This window comes from Pristis pectinata, chromosome 4 (assembly GCF_009764475.1).
Source record: "Pristis pectinata isolate sPriPec2 chromosome 4, sPriPec2.1.pri, whole genome shotgun sequence".
NCBI lineage: Eukaryota > Metazoa > Chordata > Chondrichthyes > Rhinopristiformes > Pristidae > Pristis > Pristis pectinata.
Window position 1 is genome coordinate 18,623,993 of NC_067408.1, and position 22,722 is coordinate 18,646,714.

Sequence of the window (22,722 nt, forward strand, 5' to 3'; positions counted from 1 at the left end):
TTGGTAATGCAAACATTCATTGATCATCCCTAATTACTCTTGTGAATGTGGAGTGAACCATCCGCAGCTTCTGTGAAGGTTCTCTCACAGTGCTGTTGGTTTGGCAGTCGAGGGATTTAGACCGACAACAATGAAGTAATGGCTACATTTTTCCAAATCAGGATAGCATGTGGCAATATTCCTTTCTGCTTGTTGCTCTTGTCCTTCTAAGCAATAGAGATTGCAGGATTGAGCTATCCTGCTGAAGAAGATTTGGCGAGTTCTTACAAAGCATCTTTCACGTAGTGCACACTGCTGGTGGTGGAGGAAATGGAAGCTTTAGGTGGTTAATGGGATACAATTCACGTGAGCTGCTCTGGATGAAGCTAGGCTATTGGAATGCTGTCAACTCTGCACTCACCCAGTCAAGTTCTATCACATTCTTGCTTTGTCAATGGTGAATATACTTTGAATCGGAAAGTAAAACCCTCAACACAGGGTCTGAATGCTCAGACTCCAATCTGCAATCACAGCTACAGCATTTATGTGGCTAGTTCACTTAAACTCTGGTCTGTGAAGTTCCTCATCCCAACCCCCACACCCCACACCCCTTCTGGATGTTGACAGTAGAGGATTTGGTGATGTAATTACTTTTGAATGTCCATCAAGGATCATGTTCAACTGGGGAGAGTTGAACCTGATGTGGTTCAGCTCTCTCTATTTGGGCATGGACCATACCTGGCATTTATTTGTCATGAAATTCCCTGCTACCTAATAAGATTGAATGTTTTACAGTAATTCAAAAGTGAAAAAAAACAAAGCAAATGCTGGAAGTCTAAAATGTAATCAGAAAATGTTGAAATTATTCAGCAGGTCTGACAGCTTATGTGGAGAGCGAAACAGAGTTACTGTTTCAGGTTGATGACATTCCAGTCAATAATTTAATGGGTGGTCATTGACCTGAAATATTGACTCTGCTTTGTTCCCAGGGATGTTGTCTAACCTGCTGAATATTGCCAGCATTTTCTGTTTTCATTTTTCTATGTTACCCTGGTCTTGCTGCTTGAGAACATGGTGAGTTGGCTGCCCGAGGAGTTGGGAATGAAACCGAACACTTGCCCTTTTCTGACCTTATAACTGTGAGAAGGTCGTTAATGAAGCTTCTGAATATGATCAAACTGAGAATACTGCCCTGAAGAACTCTGTAGTGATATTCAAGTGTTGATTGCTCAAAAGTATAATTTCTTCAATCTTTGTAGTTCAACATGCATCAATTTTGTGTATAAGCAAGCTTAACTAGCAATAATTTAATATTCACAGAAATAGGAGTAAGAGTGGGCCACTGACTTCACAAGTCTGCCCTGCCATTCAATTTGATCGCGGCTGATCTATCCAGGCCTCAGCTTCTCCCCTGTACTAGATCCCCATAGCCCTCAGCTCCCCCATCTTTCAAAAATTCATATACCTTCATATTAGGTACTTCTAATGATCTAACCTCTATAACCCTCTAGGTTGGAGAATTCCAAAAATTCCCTACCATCTTTGCAAAGAAATTTTTATGTACCTCGGTTTTAAATGGCCGCCCTCTATCTTCAAACCATGTCCCTCATTCGAGACTCTCTCATTTGTGAAAATATCTCAACATCAACCATGTTATGCCACCTTAGTATCTTAGGTTTCAATAAGATCACCCTTCATTCTTCTAAACTCCAAAGAAGACAGACCCAACCTGTTTTACCTGTCTTGATAGGGCAAACCTCTCATCCCCCAAATTAGCCTAGTGAATCCCTCTTGGACTCCCTCCAATGATACCGTATCCTTTCTTAGTTAAGAGGACCAAAACCATGAGCAGAGTTCCAGGTGCGGCCTCACCTCCATGCTGTACAATTGTAACAAATTGTAGCCTATTTCTAAACTCCAACCCCTCTGCAATAAAAACTAATATGCCATTTGCCTTCTTAACTACTTGCTGCACCTGCCTGCTAACTTTTCATGATTCTTGCACAAGAACACCAAGATCCCTCTGTACTCACTCATTTGCTTTCTTTTTCCATTTAGATAATAATCTGCCTTTTATTTCCTCTGACCAAAGTGCATGACCTCACACTTTCCCACAATAAATTCAGTTTGACAAGTTTTCACCCAAAATCTATCTATATCCCATCACAGAATCACAATGTCCTCATCTCAAAATGCCCTTTCTCCTTGCGTCATCAGCAAACTTGGATACCATACATCACCCTCCTCCAAATCATGCAAAAACTCACATACTTTTGGACCTTGCTGTTTCATCCCTCATAAAAGAAGTTAAATCAAATAATTTTAACATATTGCTGATCTGTTTCAAGTAAACAACATATCTAAAGGTTATATAGGGGTAGACTTGAAAGTGACAATTTGTTGGTGAGATCATGTAGTATATTGTTTCGGGTTAGCTAGAGGGATTGTGTGTTGTTGTGCAAGTACATTACATTTCAATTAATTAACTCACTTTATTCAAGAATATTATACGAAATGATATATTTGAAAAGAAAACACAAATGGTGTCAATCCAATGAGAAGAACACAAAATGCAAAAAAAAAGGTAAATTTGTTAGCTTCTATAAAGAGAAAGGCTAAATTGTCATTCTTATTTCATGGTGCTATCTTCTGCTTCACAGTGCAATATGTACAAGAGTATTAATTCTCAGTACTCATATTTAATCATATTTAATAGTATCATATTTAATAAGTATGTAATAGTATCATATTTAATAGGTGTGTAATAAACAATAATTTTACAATATATCCTTTAAATTTCGACAATACACATTATATGTACAGAGTAGGATGTGTTACAACATGTCAATGGAGTATTATTACATGAGATTTTCAGAGTATATTAATCCCTGTGACAGGAAATGAAATAAAGTCCAATACCACTGCCATTCAGAACATACATGATTTGATTTTGGTTTCCATTTGTTGTTATCTGTGATACTGAAAGCCAGCAAAAATGTTATTTCACCAACAATGAACTAAAGCTGTCCCCACAGTCTCCAGCATTGTATTGAATAATACAGACCAGAGGTTTTTTTTATGGCGGGTGTAATACAACAGGGGATCCAAATCATGCTGATGAATCATTCAAAGGTTACAATCGTGCAACATATTCAGCTTCTTATTCTGTGAATGATGGTGTAATCAAGTAGTACATTTTATATAACATTGTATTCTATGAGATTGAACAATTAGAGAAGCAAATAAAATGTTGTCCTTCATTGCAATGGGATTGGAAAATAAAAGTAAGAGACTATGAAAAGATATGGTAATGCAACATTTCTCTACATAATGCAGAACAATTTTGTCAGAAAGTCTCTCCAGAATGGTCAGCACTCTAATAAGTCCATGATTTTCCTTTCTGGTCCTCCATGCATCGTAAACACCAATGCAGATTGATATCCAACAGTCTATGACACATGCCTGTGCACCAAATCAGTGATTTTCATGAACAGAAGCGTAGCCCATGAACAGCAGGATTCACTTATGTAGAAGCTGGCCTCACCATTGCCCAGCAGCTGTTTCGACTCCGCCATCCCTTCACTGCCCCAGTTCAACCCCTGAGATCCTGACCTTCCCCACATCCCCAATTGACACCCACCTTATCTTCCAGTGAACTGGCAACTCTTATTGTTATGTATGTGAGTATGATAATTGTGCAAGTGGTGTACTTGCTGCAATATATTTGACTCTGGTGAGACCACACCTGGAATAAAATCTTGCTCTTCTAAGCCAGAAGGAGATGTACTTGTCTTGGAGCAGAGTGCAACAGAATGTTCACGAGATTGATTTTGGGGGAGAGAGAGCTGTCATGCGAGGAAAGAATTGGAAGAATTGTCTTATATTCTTTGAACTTTTGAAGAATGAAAGGTGCTCTGATTAAAAATTACCCTCTTCTTTGAGGTGTTGACAAAGGTGCTGGGAGACTATTTCCACTTCCTTGAGAGTCATAGAGAAATCGGATTCATTTTATCAGAAATCCAGAACCAGCCAATTAAGACTGAAGTGAGATGAAATTTCTTCTCATGCACTCTTGTGACTCATTGGAAATCTCTGCTCTGGGGGACCATGGAAGCTCATATTGAAGACTAAGATCAATTGATTTTTTGGACATTAAGGAAGTCAGGGGATATGTAGAAGGAATGGGAAAGTGTACTTGTGCAGTCTACCCATGATTTTATTGGATGATAGGGAATGCTCAAAGTGCTGTATGGACTGCTTGTGGTGCTGGCTCTTAGAGCTCTTAATGTTTAATAGAAGGCTGTTATAATTAGGAAAGTAATGTGGTAATACATGGTGTATTTTGTTATTATATACGTACTGAACGGTACAATTATTGAATTCAGAACCACTGACGAATTCATCTTCAGTTTGGTTATGCTGGAGAAAAATGCAATTTTATCTAACCAGGATCAGCTGTCTTTTCTTTCCATTTATTCCATGGAAGAAAACGGCATTTCACTAACCAGACGAGTGATTAGTGAAAAAGCGTGTGACGTGTCACTCGACAATTGACAGCTGTGTCCAGGAGCCTATAAATAGCTGTGAAGACTAATACTCTAGATCCAGCTTCATTTTTAAAGGGGCAGTCTCTGAAGATCAATTGCACAGCCGGGTAGCTTACCAAATAAAAAGGATAAAGATTGTAATGAATTTAACAGCAATCTGATGAGGACACCATGGCCCTAATTAGATCTGTAACTTAAAATTATACAGTGAATATATCCCTTTTAAAAAATGTTTTGTCAGCACATCTGATACCAAAAGCATGTCCGGATGTATTATTGAATAAGAATAATAGGAATCGCTAAACAAATCTTTTGAGATGCTCCAACTTTCCATAATAACTCAAGCACGATATTTTAGTTTGGATGCCAAAAATATGGCTTAAGCTTTTTTTTTAATTTAAGAAATATATTCTTTTATAATATAGACAAAGTGACCAGCCTTAGAATTAAAGCAAAAAATGATGGAAATACTCAGCAATTCAGGCAACATCTGTGAAGATAAAAACAGTTAACTTTTCAGAACAATGACCTTTCATGAGAACGTTGACTTGAAATGTTAACTCTGTTTCTCTTTCTACAGATGTTGGCTGACCTTCTGAGAGCTTTCAGCATTTTCTGTTTTTATTTCTTATTTCCAGCATCTGCATTATTTAGCTCTATTATAATCAAATATGATGTGTAGTTTCTTGAGTATTCTGAATGTAGGGATCTTTGAAGGAACTTTCAGTCATACCTCCAGCTAACATAAATATTTTGGATGCAAAATATGTTTCCATAAACTATCAGTGATTTGTTGGCTTCTTAATACATTTTCAGATGAGGGAATTTACAAGAAAACTGGTGAAAAATTTGTAGAGAAAATAGAGGAAAAAATTTGAAGCATTTGTCAATAGACATCATCATGATCTGTAAATCTCAACATCAAAGAAATTATTCATGTACCACAGTGACTTGTGCATTGAGGTGCTCTCTGGGCAGAATTGATCAACCAATTTAAATATATTCCTCTTTGGAAATTCCTTCATTGTTGACATAACACACTCCCAAGGATATGTAGGCCAGGGACACATTGATTAAGGAGGTAGAATTTGAATGAATCTAATGATTTACTCATCAATAATATAACAATGTAAAGAACCTATTATCTTATACTTGTCTATGATATTATCATACAGTGGTAGTTTATATCTTACAATTTCCAACAACGGGGAAGATTTTCTCTGTGTTATTTGTAAATACAAGTTTAATTCTACTTATAAAATGGCAATTATATTACTTCACCACTCACAGAAGAGACCATCACCCAAGATGCTGCAGAAAATACAGAGAATTTAAAAGCTGTGAAAGATTACAGGTCCACATTGTGCTGTAGTGCTTCACAGTGTGAGTTCATTCTGATTATTCCACACACTCTGAGCTGCTGATCTCCACAGTGTTGCCATAGGCAGGTGCCAAGTGGGACTGAAACATTTCCCCAGTGGGAGAGAGAGAAATAAGCAAACTCAGTCACTCTATATAATTCTCCCACACTGTGTAATGCTGGTTATAATGTTGGGCATTACTGACAGAGATACCAGACAGTGGGTCTCTTTGACAATCTTATTTCCTGGGGAAGGTGCTTTGCTTGGAACTTCAAAAAGGAAATAGGATGAAGAAGGTGGTTGGGTTTGAATCACATTAAGTTTATCAAAAATATAGAATATCTCAGCAGTAGCAGCACATTCCCAGCGGTAGGACTTTCAGAGTTCACTCGGGCTGTGGTCCTTGATAGTCATGGTCCTGTGATCTTTGCTCGTCACTAGAAGAGATGAATACAAAATCAATAAGCCTCAAGTGAGGTTGGAGATTATTAGGGAAATGACTCTTCTGCTGTATGCTAAATAGATTTTTGCTTAAATGTAGTCAGTGCAATGCAACTTCGCTTCTGAAAGCGAGCTTAAGAGTCAGAGAGTCATGGAGTTGTACAGCACAGAAACAGGCCCTTCAGCCCATCATGCCTCTGCCGACCTTTTTGCCTATCTACACTAATCCCATTTACCTGCACTAGGTCTGTATCCTTTGATGCCTTGCCTATTTAAGTGGCTGTCTAAACATCTCTTAAATGTAGTGATTATATCTGACTCCACCACCAATTTTGGCAGAGAGTTCCGGATACCAATCATTCTCAGTGTAAAAAAAAACTTTCACCTCAAATCTCCTTTAATACTCCTTCCTCTCACCTTAAACCTACGCCGTCTTGTTACCTATTGCCTCCCATGGGGAAAAAGATTCTGACTATCTGCCTTGTCAATGCTTCTTGTAATTTAATATATGTCTTTTAGGTCACCCCTCAGCCTCCTTCACTCCAGGGAAAACAAGCCCAGCCTATCCAGTCTCTCCCCATGACTAAAATCCTCCACTCTAGTCAACATCCCAATGAATCTCCTCTGCACTCTCTCCAGCACAACTACATCCTTCCTACAGGGTGGCAACCAGACTCCAAGTATGGCCTATCTAGCATTTTGTAAAATTGCAACATAATGTCCCAACTGTTATATTCTGAATAAGATTGGAAAATGATGAATTTATATCAAATGTATGTATCTAAGGAAGTCCATCTCCATTACCTGTCCTGTCATGGAAGTGGGATGTTGGATTTTAGTACTCAATGGCTGTTCCATGTGATGTCATCTCCTCTGGACGGAGATTGTCTCATGCTCCTACTGTCCTTTCTCAAATTTCTGATCTTCTGGTGCCTGAGACAGGGACCTTCAGAGAAGGAAATAGAGTGTGACATAAACATTATTCTTTGGCCAGAAGTGGCAATGCACAGAAAGCACATGCTGCAAACTGAAAGCCTCAAGACAGATCTAAAATTGGGTCTTTAGTCTCATACCAATGCTCTGAGCAATTTTCTCTTCTTCAGAAGTGAATTTCAGGTCTTTTGCTGACTGGCACTGCCTTTTGTGTAGGTCGCATGAGGGAGGAAAGAGGAGTGCTGGAAGGGGACCTATTGCAGGTCCTGATGCAGTGGTTTGACCTGAAATGTCGACAATTCTTTTTCCTTCACAGATGCTGCTCAACATGCTGAGTTCCTCCAACAGATTGTTTGTAGCTCACGGCTGAGGAAGTTTTCTCTTATAAAGATGACCAATGACCTTGAGAATTCTGAAAACACAAATTCCTAAAACATAGCCTGTACATTTTGTCCAAGTAAAATAGTTACACAGAGGTCCCATTTTTGTTTTAACAGTCTAGAACTGTGAGTTAGAAAGATGGAAGCGAGTCTCAAATAAACAAGGGTGTGAGACCAGACTTGGAACATGTGCAATGATAAACAAAGTTGGAAGGACTCAACAGGTCAAGCAGCACCTAGGAGGCAAACGGTGTCTGTTGACGTTTCGGCTCGATTCTCTGCATCAGCACTAAGAGGAATTTTTGCCAGTATATAACAGTACGGGGGAGGAGTGGGACAGAGGTTGGTAGGCGGAACCAGATGGGGTGGGGGAAGTGATAAGCAGATGGAACAAGGTGGAGGAGGTTGGGGGGGGGGCAGAGGGAGGGTTTGGGAAAGATGAACAAAGGGAGAAGAAATCTAAATGGACATGTGAGTGTGCCTCTGAGAAAGGTACCATCCATTACAATGGCTCAGATGACTCCTCCATCTAAACTGTCAAATCACTTTTATGAAATTCTGTGTGGGAGGATTTGATGACATTCTTTTGGCTGACACTATTTCAAGCAATTAGCCCTACCAAGTTAAGCTGATTTTTTGAACAATAACATTGTCTGCACTTTGAAAGGAAGGTAGTATGGGCTAGCATCATCTTTGCCACCATTGTCTTGTAAAGATGGGATAGAAAGCGTGAAGGTGTTTCATTTAAGATAAAATGTGATAAGATATCTTTATTAGTCACGTGTACATCGAAACACACAGTGAAACGCACCTTTGCATAGAGTGTTCTGGGGACAGCCCACAAGTGTCGCCATGCTTCCGGCGCCAACATAGCATGCCCACAACTTCCTAACCCGTACGTCTTTGGAATATGGGAGGAAACCAGAGCACCCAGAGGAAACCCACGCTGACACGGGGAGAACGTACAAACCCCTTACAGACAGTGGCGGGAATTGAACCTGGGTCGCTGGAGCTGTAATAGCGTTACGCTAACCGTTACACTATCGTGCCTGTCCTAATCGTTCCTCGAATGGCTGTGACATAAAACAGGTCATTAATTCCTTGGTTTCAGTCCTGTTCTGGCCACCTCTGAAAAATACAGCAGGTCAGGTTGAGTTGTGTTGGATTCAAGTTCTGAAAGGTTTTCCCATTTGGTGTGGGTTTAGGAGTTTTTTTTCTTGATGGTGTTTCCTGTAGTTATTTCCCTCCCTAAGGAAACAAAGTAAACTGTGGAGAGAATCTGTGACAGTGCAAGTTGTGTGTGATTAATTGCGCTGAATGAACTTGATGGTCCAAATTACCTTTTTGTTTCAATACATTCTCATGTCCTTATGTTATTTTAATCACTGCAGAATAAACATCCCGATCTGACCTACACTAGTGCACCAGTAATCTATCCTCTATGTAATGCTGCCATCACTGGAGAGTGACTGGCATCTCAGCAAAATAAAAAGAAATATAATAATGTCTCAGCTGACTGCTGCTGAATGGTATATTAAGTAGAAAGAAGCTGAGAGCATTAATGTATACTGAGCACAAAAAAAATCCTCCCAAGAAACTGATGAACAAATTCTAAAAGCAGAACCTATAAAGGAAATCCTCACTGTGCTTTTCTTTTTCTTTCAATGGCAGTGCAGAATCATGTTTGCAATAAACACCGTGTACAGTTAAAACCTTTCATTAATCAGCATACACATGGGATGTTCCAGATGATACCCTCGACCATTCTGCAGAACCTACAGTGCCCACCTGCCTAGTAGCTCCACATGCAATCCCAATTTCATGGACACTTTAAAGTTGCTTAATTTGTTTATTTTCCTAATGTGCTAATTAACAGAAGAATTATTGTTTAAGATTCCCTATTGTGGCATGAAAAATGTTAGCATGTTCATCAAAACAGTTAGTAGATGGGAGAGTTTGAGATTTGTTTATGGTAGTGTAAAAAGCTATTAAGAACTGATGGGCAACAATGCTTTTCATCAGCTCCAATCATGATTGGAATGGTTTTTTACCATGTTTTAATCCCACAATGAATTGGACCACTTTCTTCGCTTAAAGCACTGTTAACGTCTTGGCAAAGGGGTTTCTCAGTTGGGTTCCACTGCTTTGTTGTACAGTCATGAACAATTTGGCTGATAATAAGTGCCGTGTTTAATCCACCGCAGTCCTTCACAATGGACCCTTGGTTTCATTTTCAACTTGGAATGTATTAATGTTGAATCAAAAGTAACAAGCTTTGTATAAAAGATGACAACAATGTAAATTGAGTGCTTCATCAATCTGTCCACTGCACTTCATAAACCCACACAAAGAAACTTGCAATGTTATGAATAAGGCAAAGTTAACTGCAAACTGTTTACCACAACAAACCCTGCCATGTTGATCTCTCCAACTTTAATCGGATTAGTCTTGGCTTGGTCCCGTATTAAAGTTATGGCAGGCTTCTGAATCCAAGGTGAAAGAAAAGCTTATCCCTCAGAGAAATCCAGTTAAAACTTTTCCTTTGTGTGATCCGAGCTGATTTACAGATTGATGTCATAATGATAAATCAAAATCACTTGCACTACCTAGTAATCAGCAAATCATTACAAAACAAAAATGTCTTTTGGGCAGGACAGATTATTCATTTGCTTCTCCGTCCCCTCTTCTTTCTGAAAGATCTGCCCTAGGTGAGTTTCAGCAGGCATCTGCTGATTTCTAGTTTCTAAATCAATTGACCATGTATATGTGCTCTTAGGTTCAGAGTACTGTTCACACATGGTTAAGTCAGCACCAGCCACTGAATTAGACATGCTATCAGGATGGCCGGGTAGATAACATACTGGAGCTGCTTTCTAACTTAAGTATTATTTACTTGATGATAAACCTTACTTAAAAAAAGAAAAACATAGTACCAGTATACAATACAACAAAGTACATATTGAAGGTTTCTGTTTCATATGTAAATACCCATCTCCCTCACTCTCTCTCTTTATTGTGCCATCCTAAGTAGTTCCCTTTTTTTTCTTTGATCAACTATTCTGTATAACAGATTAAACCCGAGATTTTGCTGTCTTTGCACCAATGGTCATTCAATTTAAATGGGTTACCACCAGCAATAAAACAACACCAATTGAGGAGTCTCGGTTTATTCATTACTCAACTTTTAATCTTGTCATAGCTGCCAGTTTCATACCAGCAAATGGAGAACTGGTCTCAAAGAAGGACTCAAGCTGTGCGCTAATTTTATAATACTTGCTACAGAGTCTTGCTGCAGTACAGCTGCCTGTTATTACTGAAATTTTGTTTTGTTGCATCACTTTGCCTTTCACGGTACGTAACACTTTTATTCGAGTATTGCTCTTGTCGATGATGCTCTCAGTGCCAAGGGGACTTCAGTACTCAGAGGGCTAATGTGCCTGAAACACTTCATAATTTTAAACAGATAAAATCTCACTCTGCTTCTTCTTGACCTAACTAAGGCTGTTGTCATAAAAAAAAATTAAATCCTCTCACCATGTCTTATTAAATTTAAATTGACAAATCTTTGGGGAGAAAAGGAAAGACAGTTTAGTTTCAGTAAATATTCACTCTGAGAGGTAAGATGTGAGTTTGATGGGCTTGCTGACAGAGATGGATTGTTGATGTCTGTGGTGCTGAGAAGCTTTCTGATTTTGATTAAAGGTAGCAATGTATTTAACATATATCATTAACATATTTGGTAAATGTTCTGGAGCAACTAAATTCCTGAACCATTCAGGAATTGTCTGTTGAAAAAAAATGCAGCTGAAAATCTGTCATATTAGTCGCCAGGACTAGTCCATGCAGTGTTAGGCACTGTGGTTAATTTAAAAGAACTGGTGCAATACATTTTTATCTGTTACTTGGATTTCAATTTAGACATGGTAATGGACACTGGGTGGCAGAGAAAAGTATCAATTATATTCATTTGCCCGTGGAAGTTAGGCAAATCCAGCTCCATTAGTTTCTTCCCACTAATGAAAATCATATATGAAATTAACTTAAGCATTTCTAACTGATGGCAGGACACCCATCGTGCAAAATTGTCTTTAATTGTCTCAAATTGAGACAAAGTTAATCTCCTTCAGATCACCAGGATGGCTGGTGTACAAAATGGAAAAAAAATACATTTGTCAGATGAGTTATATGCTATGAGATTGCTGCTTACATATATATAGCCATATACAGAGCAGACAAGGAAACCATCAGGAAAATCTTTTCTATGCTGGATTTGCAAGAGCACTTGAGAATTAACTCCATTGTCTGGGTCTCTTCCCAGTCCTATATTTTTAGTATTTCCATAGTTTATCAATATTTCCCTTCAAAACACAATAGTCAAACAATCCCCTGGACAAATGTTTTGTCCGCATCTCTGATTTCACTTTTCACTTTAGTTCATAACTAAATCTTGGTCCAGATAAGTTTACTCAATGGGAAAGGGTTCTATTTTTCAGTACTGATATCATTCATCTTAAAGAGTGTAAAGTTCACATGCGTAATCTGTGATGCTAAGTTCACGGGGCTCATATGCATGTGTTCATAGACAACATTGTCTTAAAACACTGCAACTGGTTTTACACATGTGCTAATGACACCCAGTTTCCCTCATCAACAACTTTCTCAGCCCCACTGCTGCCTCTAAATTATCAGACAGCTTATCCACCATTGAGTTCTGTATTTCTTCTAACTAAATATTAGAAAAGCTATAAAGTTTGTCTTCAATCCCAGTCACAATCTCCATTTTCCAGCCATAGACTCTATCCTTCTTGGCAGTTATTTGAAATTGAAAAAATTGTTTTCAAACTTGGCATATTTGACCCGAAACTTCTTACCACGGATCTGCACCATGACTAACATTGCCTGTAGCTCTGTAACATTGTCCAGTTCCAAACTTCATACTGAGGTTTGCTCCAAACTTGCTAGTTAAACACACTTCGGGGGGGGGGGGGGGGTTCTCTTATTATACCCTCTGTAAGTTTGTTCACCCCAAACTGCTTCTGATGGCATAAGCCAAACCAAGTCACATTCATCCAGTATCCATTGCTGACCTGCATTTTAAGCAATGTCTTGATTTTAATCTCTTTATCATATTTTCCAGATCCTTCCACTGTTTCGTTCCTCCTCCTCACAATATTCTTCCACCTTCACCCCCCCATAACCTTCTGAAATAACTGCCCCTCTTCAATTCTAACCCTTGATTTTTACTGCTACTCTAGTCTTACCTTTACCCGAAAGACCCTGAGCTCTAGAAAGAAATGTTTCTGACTGTCTAACCACTCTAAGTCTTTCTGAAATAAGATAATATGTCTTTGACTCAGCTTTTGGTCTTCTGTTCTTTGATCATATATACTTAAGCAATGTCAAATTTTATGAGTTAAAACTCCTTTGTTTCACTACATTAAAGATGCCAAATAAATGGAACTTGTTGTTGATGTTATACGAGGGTTGAGCATTCCTCTTTTAACACAAATATAAAATTCCTGCAGAAACTGCATGGGAAATGTTAGTGTGCAAAGTCACAACCTCCCTTTCCACAGAAGCTCAAGCTGCCAATGTTCTGCCTCATTGCAGCACCCAACTGTGACATTGTACGGTTCTGTTGCATCTTGCAAATGTGGTGTTAGAAATTTTGTGGACTAATACTTTTTTGCAACTCTTGGCATATTGTTAACTGTTAATACGCATTGGCCCCGAGATTACGCAGTGTGTGAGTTACCATATGAATGTTGCTCATTCATGCAAACTTATTTTAATAGACACAGGAATATATATATATATATATATATATATATATATACATATATATATATATGTGTGTGTGTGTGTGTGTGTGTGTGTGTGTGTGTGTGTGTGTGTGTGTATATATATATATATGTGTGTGTATGTATATATATATACATACACACACACACACACACACACACACACACACATATATATACTAAGTGTGCCGTTTATTGTCTAGTACTCAGACTGCACAATTCCATGAAACCTTTGTTATTACTCCAAGTGTATCAGGTGTTGAAGGGGTTATTTAATTACCTGCACATGAAAGGGAAACAATATTCTGATGAAAAATAACAAATAACTCAAGTTAAAATTGCATGGTTACTGATTGGTGGCTGTGTTGCAATTATTGCAATGAAACCTTATGCAGATGACTGTTATTGTTTGCAGTTGTTGTTTCGTACATGTGATTGGATGATCCATACTTCAAACATTTTTTGTTCTATGTCCTGAAAGTATAACAAGGTCCACACAAATGGATGTTGATTGTGGTATAATTTCTGACTTTACAAAGGAATGATCAATGGATAATTATTCTCAATATAACATGTAAATGTAAATCAAAACTTGGAAATAATTATAAAGCATGAAATTTATTGAGGGGCCAACATAAGCTTATAAATTCCAAAAGGAAAGTTCAAGTAGATTTTAGTCACTTTGCTATTATGATACATCAGGACCCTGGGATCTTTATTGCTGGCTGCGGATCTCTCTTTTATACTGTGGGATTGTTGAGAGCAAACATTCGACAGCAAGCATCATACAGAACCTCAGTGGCTAAGTTGGTTCCTGTTGCTGCCACTCACACTAATCATTGCAAATTTGTTGAACATCTGAAGATCATTATCACAAAATAATACATCCTTTGTATAAAATGTAGAGAATAATGAAATAAAAACAAAAAATTCTGGGTATACTCAGAAGGTCAGACAGCAGCTGTGGAGAGAGAAAAGACCTTCTAGAGGTCTTCTCTCTCTCCACAGATGCTGGCTGACGTCTTAAGTATCTCCACCATTTTCTATTTTTTTAATCTTTGTTCTCAAACATCTGCAGTATTTTGCAAAAGAATAATGAACACAAGTACTGAGCATCAAGAGAATACTTTTACCTGAATTATCTAAGTAATTTTTAAACTGAGTAATAATCCAAGTTACTTGTTTCCTGTACTCAGAAATTAAACAGCATCCTTTGTATGCTTTCTCTCATGAATGTGTACCCTGTGATGCTGATAAAATTATTCCACTTTGTTTCACTTTAATTTTGTGAACAGTGATTGTCTCAACCAATTCATTCTGTGGGCGATATTTATTATTCCTCTGCCAATTCCAACAAATTACTTAAACCTGCAATTTCATTTTGAGGGGGTGTCTAGTGACAATTAGATCCTGCTCCTGATTCACCCCTCATGGTTTATGGAAACGTCGGAATGCAGATTAGTACTTTTTAATCACTTTCTAATATCTCTCATTAGTCATTTAAAGTTGTATATATCCCATAACTATGCTTTTACTGCAACTAAGAGGGTGTGGATTTATTCGCATCTGTTTTAAAGATACTTCAGGACAAGGAACAAGGATTAATCTCTGCATCGTGTGGTCTGCACTGCTGACCTCCAAGCTTTTATATTTCTGTACATTAGAGACCCAGTCAACCTCCACTGCCAAAAAAGGCTTATGTGATAAGCAATGATATTTTCACAAGATTTGTCAGCGTAACTCCATCCTCTCAGGTTGTGGGGGGGGGGGGGGAGCGGAATTGAATTATAGAACAAGTGCCGCCGTAAACTACAATTACTATTATCGGCAGGGAAGTAGTGGAATGGAGCAAATAGAATGTAATGCAGGTTTAATTGCTGATAGATTTTACTTCAACTCTCCGTGTAATGACAGAATAGAAACTAATCTTTTTTGGCATGAAAGGAATGATCTAAACATGCATGTCTTTTTAAAGCTGCTGGTTCCCTACAATGGACCTAATTTCATGTTGTTTGTGGAACAGAAGTTGTTGATTTTAAGGTACCATTTTCCACTTTTTTAAAATTCTTTCCTGGGATATGAGTAAAGCCAGCATTTATTGCCTATCTCTAATTGTCCTTGCAAAGGAGGTGATGAGCACCTTCTTTCACAGCTACTATCTGTCTGTTGAAGGTTTTCTTTCCCTAATGGAATGAGTGGTCGGTCTCTCATATGTCCTGTAAAGAGACACTGAGTATATTGTAAATACATTTCCACACCTAAAAATCAGGTAGTTGGTCACATCGGTTAATTTAGTCCAGGTACGAGTGGTTAATACCAGTATTAATATCCAGGAATTTTTCTTGCCCTTTTCTTCACCTGGAGAATGTATACGGAAGGGAGAATTGTTCTTAGTGAAGATATTAACCATTTTTTTGCAATGACAATCGTTATTAGGAAATATGCTGCTGTGTACTCCTACATGTTTTTGCTTCAGTTTATTTTGTAACTGTTAGGAATCCCTGATGTGTTGATGGCTGGGGAAAGGGAGAAGAGATGGAGAGCCATAAGTGTGACTACACTAATCCTGCCTTCCTGCAATTTACCTTAATTGGGAAAATTTCAATTTGTTTCAAAGCAGATGTTGTTGGAGGAACTTTGTTGTTTGTTTCCCAAATACATTGATTTGCTCTTAACGTTAGGTCAGGGGTCTTAGGAGGATAAATATTTGGTGGCATTTATACTTTTACATTTGCTTAACTGACATAAACCTGAGATGTTTTATCCAAGACGATTAAATGTAAAAAAGAGACCCCTGGGAAGGGAAAGAGGAAGATTGTAAATACAGTGAAAAGCTCTCCTGTTAACAGTGGAATGGATCCAGATTTAGCCTAGATATTCCACAAAGATACAAGACAGTATTGAAGCTTTAGCTCCCGGCACCTTTCATCACCAAAAAATGTTTCTCCTTTACACGTCAGATGCTAATTAGCAAATATCTAATTAGGAATAGAAGATTAATCGCTCTTGGGAGCAGTTGAGTCTTTGAGCTCTGGTGGCTGTACCAGAGAGAGAGAGAGGGAGTGTGTGTGCATGAGAGAGGGAGATTGACTTTCACCCACTGTCACAGGAGCACTGAATGGTCGTCAGGAAGGCAACACACAAACACATACACACATCCATCTCTTTCTCCGTGGGCGCAGAGTCGATGCAGTGTGTTGAGTTTGGATGCTTTTATTTGATAATCGCGAATCAGGTTGATTCGGCGGTGGCGGGGAGTGGTGAAAGGGTCGGGGGTGGGGGAGGTGGGAGAGAGCGGCAGATCAAACGCTGCTGTACTTTGCCCTGTCTGCCTGTGTGTGTGCGTGTGTGTGTGTGTGTGTGTGTGTGGAGGTGGGGCGGGGGGGGGGGGGGTGGCGGTGGGAGCGACCCGGAGGCACGCTTGTCGACACATGTCTGCTTGGACAGTGGTGGGGGGTGGGGGGAGCAGCATTGGCGGGGTGGGGGGAGATCCGCTGCATGTACACCTGTCTGGCTTTGCCGCCAGTTGTCATGGAATCACTGGTGTTGGCACCAGCAGCTGCAGGTTTCTGAGAGGAGCGCTCGAACACTACCGGACTCCCGACCCTTTTATTCAAATCTGTTTCTCAAGTTATCCCTCGGACTTAGTTATTTCTTCCCCGCAGTGTCAATACTTGCTCCTGCTCTCGGACCCTCCCTCCTTCTGTCCCCGAGATGAAAGAGAAGCCGAGACAAGGCTAACCACCTCTCTCTGACGTTTGGCTCTCTCTGGCAGACCCCCCTCTCTCTCTTTCCCTCCCTCCACCACCCCCCACCCCCCCCCCCCCCCCCCCCCCCCAGTTCTGGCGTTTGGACTATCATTTTATTTTTCTCTCTCTCTCTGTTTATATTCATCTTCCACTTCCCGCCTCCTCGCCGAGGTTTGCTCCCGTGAGTTGCAGCCTTCCTCTCCCCCCTTGCCGTCATGTCCCAGAGGCGAGTAAACTCCGGGATCGCCCTGCCGACTCGGCGGGCTCGCTAGCGCCGGAGCTCGCCTCTCGCCGGCCGGAGCTCCGCATCCCCTCGCTCCCTCCCCTCCTCTTTCCTTCTCTCTATCCTTCATTTTCCTCCTCCCTCTCTCTCACATACAATCGCCCTTTCTCTCTCCTTCAACTGCTTCCCCTTCCCTGCATCCCCTTCCCTCCTTCTTATTCCCTTCACTCTGTGATATTCCCTTCCCTTCCCCTTTTATTCCCTCCCCTTCGTTTTAATTCTCATTTCTCACCCTTTCCTCCCTCTCTCTCTCTCTCTTTACTTCGTTCCCTCCCTCGCCCTCTCTGATTTCCTTCCCTCCCTCTTTCATTTCGTCCCTTCCCCTCTGCCCATCTGCGGTCTGAAGGAAGCAGCTCCGATCCCGCACTCGCTTCTCGAACCCGCGGCGGCCGCGACCATCCGCTTCGGCAGCCCGGCGAGAGCTGGCAGCCCGTCTGCCGTTCCCTACCACCGCCACCACCACCCTCCCTTCCACCCCCACTTCCAGCGTCACCTTCATTACCATCGCGGTCTGCTTTGGGGTCGGAGGGTGAGCCGAGCCCCGGGGCCACTCTAGCGCCGATCCCTGGACATGCTGCTCTCCGGCACGGCCAAGCCCAAGAAGTTCCCGACGGAGCCAGGTAGGTGCGAGCTGGGAACATCATCCATCCATCAGCCCATGGACCATCCATCAATCTATTAGAGATCCACTCACTCGCTCAGGCTGCAGGGCAAACTGTTGGCTATGACAGTGTTCTGGGGATGGTAGCTGGGGGTTAGTGGGGAAGTGTTGCTCACCTTAAACTCAATTAATATCCGTTCTCGGAACCATGGCGTGTTTAATGGATCTCCAAGTCTCATGTTATTGCATCTATTTCGAACAAAATCACCAGAGTTCGAGGACAATGATAGATTTTTATTCTTCCTCTGAAAAGTTGAATAAGAAACCCTGGCACTTTCTCATCCTTGCCTTTCCATTTTGTCACTTGTATTCTATTTGCTGAATATTTGCCGAGTGTTGCCTGTATCCCAGTTCCGGACCATGGCAGGAGGGGGCTTTGCCGATTGACTACAGTTTACTCATGTTACCAAGCACCATTTAACTCTTTCCTGCCCTTTTATAATTTTTCTTTCTTCAATAAATCCTTCAAATTGCAGCGGTTCATTCAACAAGGAAATGTGGTTTTATTGTAAGCGCTGCTCCCCCTCCTTTCCTGGCAGGTGATGTACGTGTTGAGACTATTTGCCGATGTGGAATTGTATCAGATAATTCTGCGTTTGTTCCGCGTTATGTGTGGAAATGCAATCACTATTAGCAATTTTAAGTCGTGTTGTTCAGTGCTGTTGTTGTCCATACTTTCCTCCCTCCACCCAGGGCTGGGTTTCACTGTCCAATTTCAGTTTTCAGGATTTGATTTTCCAATTACCTGGTAAGAACACTAAGGTAGCTGTTTATAAATGGCCCTGTGCCGTTTTTCCACATCAAGAGGCAGTTTCAGACCACACAGGTGTTTAAAGAAACGTTTACTGAAAAGAAAAGATTGTGCTCCTTTGGTAAGGAGGCAGTTCATTCTAAAATATCGAAAAAAGATCCTCAAATATTTCCCAGCTGGTATTCTGTTCTTTAAAGTTCTTCAATTATTTTAATTGATTTAAGTAGTATTTTTGTGGAATTTGCTGGCTTCTCTGTTTGATAGGTTCAGTGTTTCTCATTGCAGATTTTAAATCCCTGTTTTGCCAAACATGGTAAGCTTAAACTATTAATTTGGTAGAAGGAATCTATTGCAGAAGTGATAAATTAGATAGAAATAGCATTGCCCCATTTGGTTTTGTAAACTACCCTGAATGTTTAATTTCCTCTGTAACTTTAAATATAACAATGTTGTTTGGACTGCACTAAATCTGATATTTCAACATGGAAGACACCAGATATTCTCAAATTCAATTAACACAACCAGGCTTATTATGGATCTAGATTTACAATGGTCTCTATTGTAAATCTACAAACTGTCCATGAAACTTGCATATTTAAATATGTTTTTGTTACAATGATTTTGACTTAACTCAGTCTTTCGCATTGCAAAGCCTCAACATATAGGAATGTCAGACCTTAATGGTTTCAAAACGTTTCAAGACAAAGATTTACCCAAGTGAGTTTACAGTGATTACTATATTTAATGATAACAAACATATCAAAAGTGATGGTATATTTTACCCTTGCACAGAAGTAGAACCGGGTTATTAAAAAAACCCTCACAATGTATTACTTTTGATATTTATAGCAAGGATATTTTGATCTGTATTTTTGTGAACAATTCTATTTAAAAGGTTTTGCACATACATTTAACATTATAGGTAGAAAGCATCTTAGTAAATTGTCAAATGCTTGCTCATAACATTGTCTTTCAAATATTTTCCTTAAGAAACACATGGCAGCTTCAAAACAAATCAATCCTAATGAGTAAAGCAGTTTCTAATTTTACAGTGACATGCTTCAAAATGCAAATATTGTATTGCTCTTGACAAAATCTCCACTCTACCTTTATCCACCACCAGCTCAGAGTGAAAATGTTCCCATTGTGAAAAATCTAGATAACTCGCAGTTCCCCTATAGTTGCATTCATACATACAAACAGTAGTTTTCATACCCGTTTTACTGAGGAAGTAGCTGACAAATCAGTACTATCTATATTACGTCCTTGGAAATACTGGCGACAGTGGTCCATTGATACAATAGCTGCACATGCAGCCACTACGATGTTGATGGAGAAGTGTTTTTATGGCAGATGGTTGGTAAAGAAACAATTGTGTGAATGGGGCTTGATACATTTTAGATCTTCTTTTGTTTTTCTCAATCACAAAATAAAGTTTACTTTCCACTCAGCCATTTATTACCCCCTTGATATTGTCTGTACTGGCAGTGAAATTCATTTTATGATCCATTATGTCCTACCACTGTTTTCAACATATCTGTAGCTCTGGTAGCTGGAGCTAGCAGTATATTGATAGATGTAATCCATCTTTATATAATTTTCAGTGCGTGTGTGTGTGTGTGTGTGTGTGTGTGTGTGTGTGTGTGTGTGTGTGTGTGTGTGTGTGTGTGTGTGTGTATGGGGGTGGGGGGGTGCATTCTCATCACCTTTCCAGGTCTGTGCCTCTGTTTTCTTTCTATCCCAGCTGCCGGCAAACTAAACCTCTCCATTGTTGGCGTACAAATGCTTAATTCACATGGATTAAATTTGTCCACTGTTTAACAGCGGCAGTGATCAGTTTTAAATAAGCATCTCAAAAATATTATGTGTTCGTGCGATAATTTTCAAAGAACTTAAATTGCGTGTTTTTCTTTTGACGTGTCTGTTATTCTCTGATATTTCTTTGCTTCTTCCTTGCTTGCATTCACTGAAATTCTTGTTTATCCTTTTGTTATTCATTCGCGGAATGTGTCTGTCTCTGGCAAGACTGGCATTTATTATTTCTCATGCCCTTGAACAGAGTTACTTGCTGTGCCATTTCAGACGGGAATTAAGAGTCAATCACAAAAATGCAGGGCTGGAGTCACATATAGGCCACACCAAGCAAGCAGCACAGATTTCCATCTTAAAAACGGATTAGTGAATCAGATGGGTTTTTGCAACAATTTGCTCGTTGCATAGCTCTTATGTTGTTGAAGTCCAACAACACACTGACTGTTCTGTTATATCCAACACTATCCATTTGTTCTTCTATCTTTTCATGCTGTATATATGTTAATGTAATTTCTAAATCACTTCCAGCTAAAGTTACGCAATGACTACCAATCTCACTATCAGTTAAAATGATTCTGTGTGGATTTAAGCTATGCTGTCAGTGATTTAGCCAGAAATTAGATCTATCCATTGTGCTAATTTTTAATGTTAAAATATGAATTAAAGTGCAAACCTTGTAATATTAAAATATTGAAAAATATAGAGTTAAATCTTCCAATGGAGGAATCAGGTTTCCTGGACACTTTAAAAAAAATAAGGATTCACATGGAACTCGAGCTCAAATCGAGGTGGGATTGACAAACTGTGTCTCTCTGGTACAGAATTTATTTTCTTAATTTGAGTGCTGCAACCACCTTTGCCTCAATGTACATCCAAAACTTCTTTGAAAGGAGAGCTGAAAACTGTCCAATGCAAGTTGATGTGGTCGACGTTTTGATGTGGTCAGTGGGTAAAATTTTTCTTGTGTTCTCTTGCTGCATGAAAATATTACGCTTTCCATATGCATCAATGCAACTCTCAGGGCTTGCTAATGCCAGTTTCGGCAAAACTCTAACTCTTGAATAAATGTAAAATATATGGGAACCGGAGTCACAAAATGTTGATTTCCGTGTGCGGTGTTCAGTCTGCACACATTCTGCATTTATCCGTTATTACCTTTGTATTTATGTTTTTTTGGTTATAATATTCTTCCCCTCACCTCCCCCCCCACCAAACCCATTTTGAAAATGCCACCAGCAACCCACAGAGTGCATTTCTGGTGTCAAATTAATAGTATTCATTTTGAGGATGCATGCATCGCGAAGTGAAAATCAGTCAACAATAAATTCAACATTCTTAACCAGGAACACAATAAATGGAAGTGTAGAAAGCTATCTCATAAGAACTTGTAAAAGTCACTGAAATAGAATGTGATATATTGACTCACTGTAATTTTGTGGCCTTGAAGATTCCCAAGGAAAAATCTTTCCAAGAACTGAATGGGTGAGCTACCAAATGCACCACTTGGTAGTGAAAATTGAAAAAATACCTACAGAGTTTGGAAATCTGAAGTAAACCCAGAAATTGCTGGAAGCAGTCTTTGAGCTGAAACACCATAGATGCTGCCTGACTTGCTGAGTGTTTCCACCATTTTCTGTTTCTATTACAACCACTTGTTACCCCGACAGAGCAAGCTTGATAGGCTTTTTTATTTCCCCACTCATGGTCCTGCTTGCCAAAGTTGAAAGATAGACTTTTCAGTAAAGTACCAGATATCTGCTGGTACTTGTGAAATGATGTCAAATCTTGAAATGGAATAGGTGCAGAAGGATACTGCACCAACATCTACAGACATCCCACCTTACCAGCAGGGAAACTTCAATTCAAATAATTAAGCAGAGACAGAAGCAAAACTGATGTCAACATTGGTAACAATTAAATTACTTTATTGTCACGAAAACCCATTTGGTTTCAACCTTCAGGGTGAAAGTCTGCTGTTCTTCCCCAGTTTGGCCAATATGTGACCCACCAGATTCTTAACTGCC

The 22,722-nt window shown here is 39.6% G+C and overlaps 1 protein-coding gene and 1 long non-coding RNA gene across 2 annotated transcripts in view; one reads left to right on the plus strand and one right to left on the minus strand.

Moving 5' to 3' along the window:
• LOC127569407 (teneurin-2-like) overlaps positions 1 to 22,722 on the plus strand; it is a 603,649-nt gene that overhangs the window by 162,910 nt on the left and 418,017 nt on the right.
• On the minus strand, positions 4,308 to 18,313 carry LOC127569408 (uncharacterized). Its single transcript, XR_007956190.1, has 3 exons — positions 17,977 to 18,313; positions 7,133 to 7,274; positions 4,308 to 6,324 (listed from the first exon to the last, which is right to left on the minus strand). It is a non-coding gene; the product is annotated as an uncharacterized LOC127569408 (long non-coding RNA).